The sequence below is a fragment of the Myotis davidii genome, unplaced genomic scaffold (genome assembly GCF_000327345.1).
Source record: "Myotis davidii unplaced genomic scaffold, ASM32734v1 scaffold762, whole genome shotgun sequence".
Taxonomy (NCBI): domain Eukaryota; kingdom Metazoa; phylum Chordata; class Mammalia; order Chiroptera; family Vespertilionidae; genus Myotis; species Myotis davidii.
In genome coordinates, this window is record NW_006293699.1 from 1,403,706 (window position 1) to 1,416,002 (window position 12,297).

At 40.7% G+C, this 12,297-nt stretch overlaps 1 protein-coding gene across 1 annotated transcript in view; it reads right to left on the reverse strand.

Annotated features, from left to right (window-relative positions):
- XRCC2 (X-ray repair complementing defective repair in Chinese hamster cells 2) overlaps positions 1–12,297 on the reverse strand; it is a 34,739-nt gene that overhangs the window by 18,412 nt on the left and 4,030 nt on the right. The gene's annotated exons all lie outside the window — the stretch shown is intronic.

Below are 12,297 nucleotides of genomic sequence, written 5' to 3' on the forward strand. Positions count from 1 at the left end.
CTGGGAACAACTGAAAATGAAAACACAACAATCCAAAATCTATGGGACACAGTGAAAGCAGTCTTGAGAGGGAAGTTCACAGCTCTATAAGCCTCCTCAAAAAAAAAAAAAGGAAAAAATGGTAATAAATTATCTGACCCTACAACTTAAAGAATTAGAAAGAGAGCAAGAAGCCCGAACCGGTTTGGCTCAGTGGATAGAGCATCAGCCTGCGGACTGAACGGTCCCAGGCTCAATTACGGTCAGGGGCATGTGCCTTGGTTGCGGGCACATCCCCAGTGGGGGGCGTGCAGGAGGCAGCTGATCGACCTCTCATCGATGTTTCTGACTCTCTGTCCCTCTCCCTTCTTCTCTGTAAAAAATCAATAAAATATAAATTAAAAAAAAATTTTTTTAAAAAATTAAAAACACACACAACAACAACAAATAAAAACAAACATTGCTGGGTAAAAGGTTCACTCCAAGTGCAAGACAAATCAATGGGTTTTAATGTCTGAAAAATTCACTGATATAATTTTATGTTCAACATTGCAATGAATTTTTTAGGAAAACTACTATTTGTTGAGTTTTGATATAGTATCAAAGAAGAATATCCATAATGAGCTGAAAAGATCTTAAAATACTCTTTCTTTTTCCAACTGTATACCTGTGAGAAGCCAGACACTTTCAATATACTTTAACCACACAACATATAGTAATCGACGATACAGAAGAAATGAGAACCAACTATAAAATGTTTTTAAAGGCATGTATACAAATGACTAATATCCTCATCAGAATGATTAACTTGGGAAGTCCCTCCAATTGTTTACTCTTACTGTAACTGCTCAAAATATTTTAGAACCCTACCATCCGAGAGTTCCGAGTAAGATAATATTTAAGAAAGTATTATTTTATTGACATGACTTTTTTGGACAAAGATGGTATTAATTACCCCTCTTACCAAAATTTCTGATTTAGCCAATTTGCATATGACTTTCCACTGTTATCTAAAAATCAAATTTATTTTTTATTTTTTAAATATATTTTTATTCATTTCAGAGAGGAAGGGAGAGGGAGAAATAGAAACATCAATGTTGAGGATCGTTGATGGGCTACCTCCTGCACGCCCCCTACTGAGGATCGAGCTGGCAAGCTGGGCGTGTGCCCTTGGCCAGATCGAACCCAAGACCCTTTAGTCAGCAGGCTGGCACTCTATCCACTGAGCCAAACTGGCTAAGGCCAAATTTATTTTCAAAGGATGGGAATTTCCCATGCTTTGAAAATATTCAAAAAAATGTTTTATAATGCCAAAAGCAGAGAATACAGAGGGAGTGAAAGTAATTCCCAGAACTTGGAAACAGATTTACCCTTACAAATAAGGGATAATATTAGCAAGATGTCTTCCAAATATAGTGTATCCCCCAAAAAGTTTACATGCCTTGAATGACTATAAAGTCCGTGTTTCTGAACATACAGTTCATTTTCAAAATTTTAAAGAATCCACACAAATGAATAAGATTTTTGTCAATGCCTGGTCCAGGCACTGCTGATAACACAAAGCAATGGAATCACAAACACAGTTCAGTACTTGTGCCCCCTCAATTCGTCAACTGTTGCCGGTTTTGTACTGTAAACGTTATCTTTTATGTATCTCCATTAAAAAGTCTAGTGGATGAACTTTCTTTGTTCAAAGCTAAGTCTGGCTTCACCCATTATTTCAAATGTGCTAAACGTGTAAAGGAGTAAAAAATTAAGTGAGTTATCAGCTATTAAAGTATGTATACATTTTTTGGGACAGGGTGTCCTCTCAAAAATGTATACACATTTTGAGTAATTATAAAGGCAGTGTTTGTACTTCAACCGCATTTTCAAACTTCCAGTAGCATTTTAGGAAGAATTTCCTTTGTTCAAAGCTTAGCCTGGCTAAAAAAAAAGAAACATCAATTGAGCTATCAGCTCTTAAAGTGTATATACATGTTTTGGGGACACCTTATATAAGCAGAAAAATACCCTAAAAATCTGAAATAAACCTGAATGTTATAGAAATTAAAATTAATGATATTGTCCAGACTTGAGGAATAAGTAAAAAGAAGCAATTAGTCAATCTGGAGTTTGTTAAGCATCAAAGTAAAGGGAACCCAAATAAGTTCTACCTGACATGACAGTGAATCCTTTTGGGAAGATGAACACATCAGGCGATCAGAGCTTAGTGATGGTAGCATTAATACATTCAACTATTCCTCTTGAATCTCTAAGCCAGCGGTTGCCAACCTTTTGGACCTCACAGACCACCAGTGGTCCACGGACCACCGGTTGGCAACTGCTGCTCTAAGCAACCTTTATGAGGTCAAATTATTGTGGACACAATCATGTTCATCTATCTGTCGGTTTTATAAATATTGTGAAGTAATAGGTTTGGCATTAGGTTTGTAAATCAGTAACTCCTAGGTCAGCGATTCTCAACCTGTGGGTCGCGACCCTTTTGGCGGTCAAACGACCCTTTCACAGGGGTCACCTAAGACCATCCTGCATATCAGATATTTACATTATGATTCATAACAGTAGCAACATTACAGTTATGAAGTGGCAACGAAAATAATTTTATGGTTGGGTCACAACATGAGGAACTGTATCTAAAGGGCCAGGAGGTTGAGAACCACTGATTTAGAAAGACAAGAGACAGGCAGTGGCCCAGCCGGTGTGGCTCAGTGGCTGAGCATTGACACACGAGCCAGGAGGTCGTGGTTTGATTCCTGGTCATGACAGCTAACCTTTTGCGCTCGGCGTGTCAGCATTTTGAAAAACCCTAACTTAACTCTGGTGCCGTGTCACATAGAGAAATTTTTTGATATTTGCAATCATAGTAAAACAAAAACTTATATTTTTGATATTTATTTTATATATTTAAATGCCATTTAACAAAGAAAAATCAACCAAAAAAAGAGTGTCATAGGTTTGCTATCACTGCTCTAACACCTAGCAGACACAAATGTTTTCAATTGAAGCAGCAACTCTTGAGCAAGCATGCCATCTGCAAAGGGCCCGTACTCAGTTACACAGAAATTCACTGGGACACGCTTCAGGAAGCCAAATGTATTCTAGAAACTGAGGTGCTGGGACACAGAGAGGTAGCAGACAGAATTCCTTTCCTCAAAGAATTTAATGGGGCCGTAACCGGTTTGGCTCAGTGGATAGAGCGTCAGCCTGCGGACTGAACGGTCCCGGGTTCGATTCTGGTCAAGGGCATGTACCTTGGTTGTGAGCACATCTCCAGTAGGAAGTGTGCAGGAGGCAACTGGTCGATGTTTCTAACTCTCTATCTCTCCCCCTTCCTCTCTGTAATAAATCAAAAAACAAACAAATAAACTTAAAAAAAAAAAGAATTTAATGGGGAGAGTCAAAACGTTAAAAAAGTACAATAAAGTATGGTAGGTGCTAGAACAGATACGCACATGGGGGTGTGTGACGGCATCAAAAAGGGATGGTCAATTCTAACTTGTGTGAGAGATACCTTTAATTCTGAATGAGAGATTTGAACACATAGTTCTTTCGGGTACATACAGAATGAGCAGTAATAACACAATGCTTTCCTTCTTTCTTCCTGTAATGTCCTTTCCCTGGTCTCGCAATTAAATTCCCTAAGGCCTAGACTAATGAACAAACAAAAATCTTACACATTCTTCAAGGCCACCTCCCTCCATGAAGCCATTACTATACTTAAGAGCACATTACCAGCCTGTCTTCCTGATCTAGATGTAAGAGCTTAAAAGGGAAGGGTTGTACGTTGGCTTGTCACCAATTCCAAAATGCAGAAACTCAGCTGCCTGGTAAATCAAAAGTAAACAGGTAGCTAGAAGTGGGGGAACTATTTAGATTTTCATATACTTGGATACTTTGTGCAATTTCCAATAAATAAAAGTTCATGAGTATTCTTATAGCTATCATCAAAGTTCTTCATACTCACTAACAAAGTCCATTTTAGAGGCAATCATATACCTTCAATGCTTGCTAAGCAGAACATAGCATATAGATCAGGGGTCCTCAAACTATGGCCCGCGGGCCACATGCAAATACAAATATTGTATTTGTTCCCGTTTTGTTTCTTTATTTCAAAATAAGACATGTGCAGTGTGCATAGGAATTTGTTCATAGTTTTTTTTTTTTAAACTATAGTCCGGCCTTCAACGGTCTGAGGGACAGTGAACTGGCCCCCTGTTTAAAAAGTTTGAGGACCCCTGATATAGATGTTTCTAAACATACTTAGTATGGAAATGCTTACACTAAAGCAGGAAGGAGTGCTTAAAGATCGAATTAACCAGAAGTAAATGACATGATGGCAAACATGTGTATCTAAGACTTATTTGCATAAAGGCTCATTTTCCCTGATCTTTTGTGATTCAGACTGTTTGCAAGATGGATACCAGCAACAGGGCTTCAGCAAGTATAAGAGTTCCCTACAGAAGCAGACACTCTAACCACATATTCCCAACCCTGTCCACCCTACCATAGAACTGGACTTCTACCTACAAATTTAATGCAATTCTGCCCGGCCTGCGTGGCTCAGAGGTTGAGCATTGACCTATGAACCAGGAGGTCAAGGTTCAATTTTTTGTCAGGCCCATGTCCAGGTTGCAGGCTTGAACCCCAGTGTGGGGTGTACAGGAGGAAGCTGATCAATGATTCTCTCTCATCATTAATGTTTCTCACTCTCCCTCTCCCTTCCTCTCTGAAATCAATAAAAATATATAAAAAACATACACACAAAAACACACCAAATGGAATAAAATTCTGAATAGTTTTACTAATGATATAAGGAGGATCTATGTCAGGCAAAAATGTGAACTATTTAACAGAGGGAAAGTAAGAGAGGAGCTAGAAGGCGTAGAAAGAAAGGGAAAGCAGCAGCTATGTTAACATGCATGTGACCAATGCAAATCTGATCCTTATCATGGTAACCCTTTAAATTAGAGGACTAGCCCTGGCCTGGTAGCTCAGCTGGTTAGAGTGTCACCCCAGTATGCTAAGGTTGCAGGCTTGATCCTGGTCAGGGCACACACAAGAATCAAACAATGAGTGCATAAATAAGTAGAACAACAAAAATATTTGATGTTTCTCGATCTCAAATCAATACAGTTAAAAAACAAATAAATTGGAGGACGAATTCTTTTTCACATGTGATATTAGGTTCCTCTGACACTTTGAAAATTAAATGATTTTGGGGGGCATAGTACTAGGCCTGGCTCTTCAATAATGCTTTTGTCTAAATTACATGTAAAAGACAACCGCTACTCATATACTATATGGTTAAATTCCACTGTTTCTAAATATATTCCCTTAAAAAAATATATTCCCTAAAAGACTGCTGCTTTTATAATATTTTAAAGCAATCATGCTATAAGAGGAAGAGGAAAATAGACAAATATATAAATAATCAAGCAAAAATTACTACATATACCTGACTACTTAGGCAGCATTAATGTCTAGCAGAAATTTTAAGGACTAAATTTTAAACTTATGACATTCCACAGATTAGAAATTCCACTAAATGCATACTTAAAATTTCATTAAGTTATAGCAGACTGTGCTTTAAAATTTCATCTAAACAGAAAAACCACTATATGCAAGATCCTAGAAAGACACAGTGAAGCACAGAATCCAAATTGCAAGAATATATTGCTGGTGAAGGCTTATTCTTCCCTTAATACCAGGAGGAGCTCTGCTGGAGAAACACTTAGGTGGATTCCATCCTCTCATTCTCTCTTCCCAGGAGAGGAGAGATTTTTCCAAAGGGTAGCTTTAGGAGCAGGAACTAGATGCGCATTGATCAGCCTGCTCCTCTCTCCGGACAGCTTCCCTGCACCAACGCACATTCTGCTGTGTTTCTTCAGCCCTAAATTTGACAGAGGCAGATCCTTAGATGCCCCTGAGACGAAAACGTTTTAAGGTGCTATCCATCAACTGTGAGAGGTTTGGTGTGAGGAGGACATGGCAACAAGCCAAGCACTGTATTTGGAAACAGAAAGGTCTTGACAAGAGCACTTTTAGGAGACTGTGAAGACAGAGGTAGATTACAGTTGCTAAAGAGTGAATGGGAGAAAAGGAAGTGCAGGCAGAAAGCACAAACAACACTTTGATGTGCTGAAGCGTACAGGAACAGCTACGGAGCTGGAGGAGTGCGGAAGCCACTGCATGCAGATACTGTCACTAGAGTACACCAAGGAACTCCATGAAATTTGGGTGTTAGCAGGGCTGACACTAAGTGCCGATTGTGTTGAGATAATAGTGGCTCAAGGCAATTCTCTAACCTGATAATCCTTTTACTGTTTATCAAACTTTACCTTTGATATGCCTGTATGCATTGCTAAAGGGCAAATGTGTATTCAAGTAAATAAAAGGCGGACCAGACCAGAAGTCAGTGTGTCTCTTCAAGAAACAGGCTTCCCCTGACCCCCAATGCCTTCTAAATTCATATTTCTTATATAGCATTTTCATTTATGCATGGCAAAGGTCGAGGCAGAGGAGGATCTAGGCAGGTGTATTTTTAATTTTTTTAATTTTAGAATACTGATGGAAATGGTTGGTGGAAAAGAAGATTGAAGATGCAGGAAACAGAGGGAAACGACCCAGGAGTAGAAATATCTCCAGGAGTGATGTCCTTGAGGAGGGTAAATAGGATGGATGGAAACCATATCACAGGGAGAGAAGTTGCCCTGTTTTAGGAGCAAAAATACTTATTCTATTTTACAGGAGGGAATTCAGAGAAAATGAGCATTATTTTGACATATATTATATATTGCTATATATAATAATGTTAACGTTTATTATTATCAATACAGACTTGATGAAAAAGTTGTCCTATTAATATCCAAGAAAGTAGACTTCTGAGCAAAGAAAATTACCAGAGATAAAAAGGGACATTACATAATAATAAAAGAATCAATCCACCAGCAAGACATACCATCCCAAATGTGTATATATCAAACAGAGCCTTGAAACAGGTAAGGCAAAACTAATCCAGCTGAAAGGAGAAACAGGCAAATCTACAATTGTAGAATTCAACACCCACCTTTCAGATTTACTAGACAGAAAAGCATCAAGGATATAAAAGATTTAAACAGCATAACCAAGAGGATCTAATTCATATACACACTAGAACATTTCACCCAACAATAGCAGAATGTCCATTTGTTTCAAGTGCCCATGGAATATTCATCAGGACAGATCACATCCTTGGCCAGAAAACAAGTCTCAACACATGTAAAATAACTGAAATCATACAGAGTGTGTTCTCTGATTGAAATGGAAACAATAGGAAAAAATAACGGTGTGCTTGTCAAATTTCTTGTTTTCTCAATGACACATGAGGTGAGGTAGAGAGGAGGGCAGAGGAAAAGGAGGAAGGCATGAAATCCAACAACTAAACAATTATTGAGCACCTATATGCAAACTATTGCTCTGGACACTGGGACCAAAGGAGAAAACCCAGACAACAGTCTGTCTGCTCTCATGTCCCTAATGGCAGGTCGGGAGATGGGGAGGAGACACATAAACAGTATAAAACATCAGGTGCGGTAAGTGCTAAGAATAAGCACGGGAAAGGAACAAACAGCAGCAGCAGGAAGGACTGCTTATGCAGCGGTCGGCAAACAGAGCCAAATATCAACAGTACAACGATTGAAATTTCTTTTGAGAGCTAAATGTTTTAAACTTAAACTATATAGGTAGGTACATTGTTGTTAATTTAATTAGGGTACTCCTAAGGCTTAGGAAGAGCCACACTCTAGGGGCCAAAGAGCCGCAGTTTGCCGACCACTGTCCTAGGCACTCAGGAAAGGCTTCTCAGCTGACAGGGGAGCAGAAGCCTGGAGGAATGAGGAAGTGAGCCATGTGAATTTCTGAGGGTAGAAAGAACAGGAATGCTGAACCACTCGCCCTCAGATACTTTAATATACTATATCTCCTTAGAAAAATTATTTTCTCCTGCACAAGTACATTATTAATTATCACAATGATAAATTGAGCATTGATACATACAATACTCTTCTTTAATACTCTCTGTTTTCCCTGGATCCAGGATTCAATCATACCCATGATCAGTTTGGGACGCCTATTAGACATCCATGTGGATATATCAAGAAAATAGAACATGTGTCTGGAATTCAGAAATAGGTTGTATTTGTTGACATTTTGAAATGAGAGAGTGAACTAATTACTACAGAAATATGGTTGGACTGTGTATCCATTTGAGGTTGATGGTTATAACTTTAAAATGAAATCAGTAGGCCCAGTTGTGATTTTCTCTAGCAATATTCAGCTGAGGTAGTAGAAACACAGTGAAAGTAGACAGCTGGGTTTAACCTTGGTTAGGAAAGTAAGTTAGGGTGGACAGACACAAGGAAGGTGATGGGGTTTATAATGGAGTTATGGTAATGTTGGAGCACCGACTCTATTCTAGATAAGAAGGGAAACAAAGAGAGAAGGGGACAGATGTTCTAAAAGTCTATCAGACAAAACCAAAATATTATTACTTAATAAATACTAAATACTTGTCTTTTTAATATTTGCTTCTGGGGGAAAGGCCTCCCTGTACCTTTCCTAAGAAAAAAATAGCAACAACCAGTCATTATTATTAACAAATATTTATCAAGTGTTTACTATGCAGAGAAAACTATGCCTGGTGAAAGGATACAAATAGTAAAACCCACCTCCTAGAGGCAGAACTAAAAGGGATCTGAGAAATCATTGCCCACTACCCTCAGCGTACAAAGGTAGCAGCCCAGGTAAAAGAACTTATCCAAATCACGAAGCTTGTCCACTGGCAGAACCAAGATGAGAATCCAGGTCTCTGAACTTCTCTAGTCCAGCATTATCTCACTCAGCCTCCAAAATAAGGACATTAGAAAATTTCTGGATGTACAAATTCACTTCGGGAGATGATACTTGGAGTGGGTAACTTTCCTACTTTACCCTTCAGAACTGGAATTTTCTGTGATAGACATGTACTACTTTAATAATAAATATAGCCCGGCTGGTGTTGCTCAGTGGTTAAGCATCGACCTATGAACCTGGAGGTCATGGTTCAATTCCCAGTCAGGGCACATGCCCAGGTTGTGGGCTTGATCTCCAGTGTGAGGTGTGCAGGAGGAAGCTGATAAATGGTTCTCTCATCATTGATGTTTCTATCGCTCCTCTCCCTTCCTCTCTGAAATCAATAAAAATGTTTTTTTAAATAATAATAAACATAATAGAACAATTATAACAAAGTTAATTAAAGAAAAAAGCAGACAAAATTTTGTGTGTGGCAACCAAAACTGAACACCTTCAACTTTTTATCATCAGTTATTTTTTTAATCCTCATCCGATGACATGTATATTGATTTTTTTAAATATATTTTTTATTGATTTCAGAGAGGGAAAGATAGAAATATCAATGATGAAATAATCATTGATCAACTGCCTCCTGCATGCCCCATACTGGGGATCAAGCCCGCAACCTGGACATGTGCCCTGACAAGGAATCGAACTGTGACTCGGCTTGATTTTTGAGAGTAACATTGATCAGTTGCCTCCCATAGGCACCACGCAGAGATTACCAGCAGCTTTTCGGTGTACGGAACACCGCTCCAACCAACTGACCTACCCAGCCAGGGCTATTATCAATTATTTTAAAACTCAAGGCATGTTACCACATTTGACAATGTAAAATACAACACTATTTAACAACTGTGTGTAAATGAAGCCATTGGTTGGATAATACCAAAATCGCTGGGAATCTTTTCCTTTCTTTTTTGTTTGTTCATCCTCACCCAAGGATATTTTTCCATTAATTTTTTTAGATAGTGAGAGGAAGGGAGGAAGGAAGGGGGAAAAAGAGAAACACTGATGTGAGAAAGACACAATAACTGGTTGCCTCCCGCATGTACCCTGACTGGGGCCGAGGAATGAACCTGCAACCTAGGTATATGCCCTTGACCTGGAATCACACCTGTGACCTTTTGGTCTGTGGGCCAACGCTCTGTCCACTGAGCCACATCAGACAGGGCTGTGAATCTTTTCTATACTCTCAGAAGGATATAAATGCAAAAATTCCATTGCTATGGCACAAAAGCAAGGTAAAAATGGATTATTCTATTGTAAATCATATTCAAATGCTTGTCTTCCTTATTTCAAGGGCTTATTTTATAAGGTTTTCTACTCTCTATTTGGCCTACCATAAATTGCATCCCTAGGATCTATGAAAACAGTCTTTGCAACTTTGTTTTCCTGGAAGAGCCTCTATGAAATGTTTTTTCCCTATGATTCACAAGGTGTGGGAAAGGTTAACCATTTATTAAGGTGGTAATTCTAGTGGATTAAAATTTTAAAGTAGCTTATTTCAGTTCCTTGGGATAATTTCTGACTTTGCCTCCACGTAGAATCCCTAAAATAGACTAATGTGCACAGAAAGAAAACACTATCCAAACAGTAAGCACTTCACGGAAAAGCGGCTTGCTTACTGGTTTTAACAAAAGGGGAAAGAAGAGAGGAGCACCCACTGCCCAGCTGCCTATTCTCCTCCCCTCCACGTCTCTCCAAGTAACATGAGCAAGGCAGTTTGGCTTAGGATCTGCAGACAGGCAAGGCAGGCACAGGGTATGAGGCTAAATTCTTTTTCAGTGATTTGACTGCGCTGGGCTCCCGTTTTCTGGATTAGCTAGGCTTGTTCTGACTGCAAGTCATCTGTTTAACCTGGTGTCAAATGATCATTTAAACAAGTAAGGTTGTGACTGTAGTGGTTCTTATATCAACCAGTGGCTCTGCTCTTAAGGAGCAAGGGCTGGCAACCCAGGACTGGCAGGCCAAATCGAAAATAAAAGTTGTGACAGAAACCGCTTGACCTGGTCTTCTGAAACAGTATAGGATGGTACTGGACTCCATCGTGACCAGAAGAATGCCATCTCAGAGGCCTGACTATGGCTTTGGGCTTTCAGTAAAAGTCCATAGTTAAAGGAACTTAACCACATTCTTAAAGGAAAGAATGTATGATGATGACATCCTTTCCAGAAACATGTTCTGCTAGAGTTGTTTTGAGCATTTAATGGTAACCGGAATATTTGTGCAAGCATTATTTTACAGCCCCTATGATCACCCTGGGATCAACCATGGCCTGATGACGATGGTAGGAGGACGATGAACTGCATCTTCATTCCCAAGCCCTACACACCTGCCAAGGCCCCTCTACAAGACACCCACAAGGACCCCTTGGGGAGCTCGACTTCCTCTTCTGGTTGACTCCCTTGTGCACAAGGTCTTTTTTCTTTTCTTTTGTTAATCCTCACCTGAGGATGTTTTCCACTGATGTCTCTATAGAGTGTGGAAGGCAAGGAGGAGGAGAAAGGGAGGGAGGAGAGAGAAGGCGCCCCAACCAGGGCCGGAAATCAAACCCGAGACCGTGCAGTGTGCCAGCTGACACTCTAACACTGAATCACTCCGGCCAGGCTGCACAAGCTCTTTCCAGTAAACTCTGCTTGGTCCGTACTGAGTTCCCTGCTCACTTCTGTGACACTGAGATGGAGAACCTGGCATTCTAGGTCCCTAACACCTCCTTCCCTCGCCCACATAAAAGGCCCTTCCTGGTGCACCTCTGCCCTTCCCCAGAGCTCGCCTCCCACCTGTTCTCAGTCACCGGCTTTGCTCCACACGCTGCCTGCGGGTCCCCTGAGCGAGCCATGCGCTGGCTACTCTCCGCCGTGAACGCCGAGCCGACTCCAAACGGTCCTTCCAAGAGCCGCTCAGGCATCTGCTCCTCCCAGCTAGTCTCCCCTCTACCGGACAGCATGACCTACACACACACTGTAATGTTTAAGTCAACCTCTCTCCTAGTTCTTCAGTGGCACAAGTTGTTTCTTCTGTTCCTGACTCCTATTCCTTAACCAGTGGGTGACATAGAGTTAATGTCTGACACTTGGTTCAATTCCTAAACAAATTCTTGCAGGGCATCAAATCGCTTGTGGCTCTGGAGTTCCTTAGGCTGGAAATGTAACCTGGGGTGGCGAGGGCGACGGACGATTCAAACACCGCCTGTTCCAGAGAAGCGGCTCCCACGGGCGACCCCTCCCTTCTCGGAGTTCCTCTCGCCCAGTGACCGCCTCCTTAAATGGTGGCAGATTTGAGCCATAATCCCAGAGAGCAGAGAGCTCCAGTTTGACCCCCATCTGTGCACGCATGTCTCGTATCTACGGGAGTGACTTCCTCCGGCTCCGAGCCTGCGCTTCGGACCGCCGTCTTGGGAGACTCCGCGTCACGGGGCCTGGCTCCAGGTGCACAGGCAGGAGG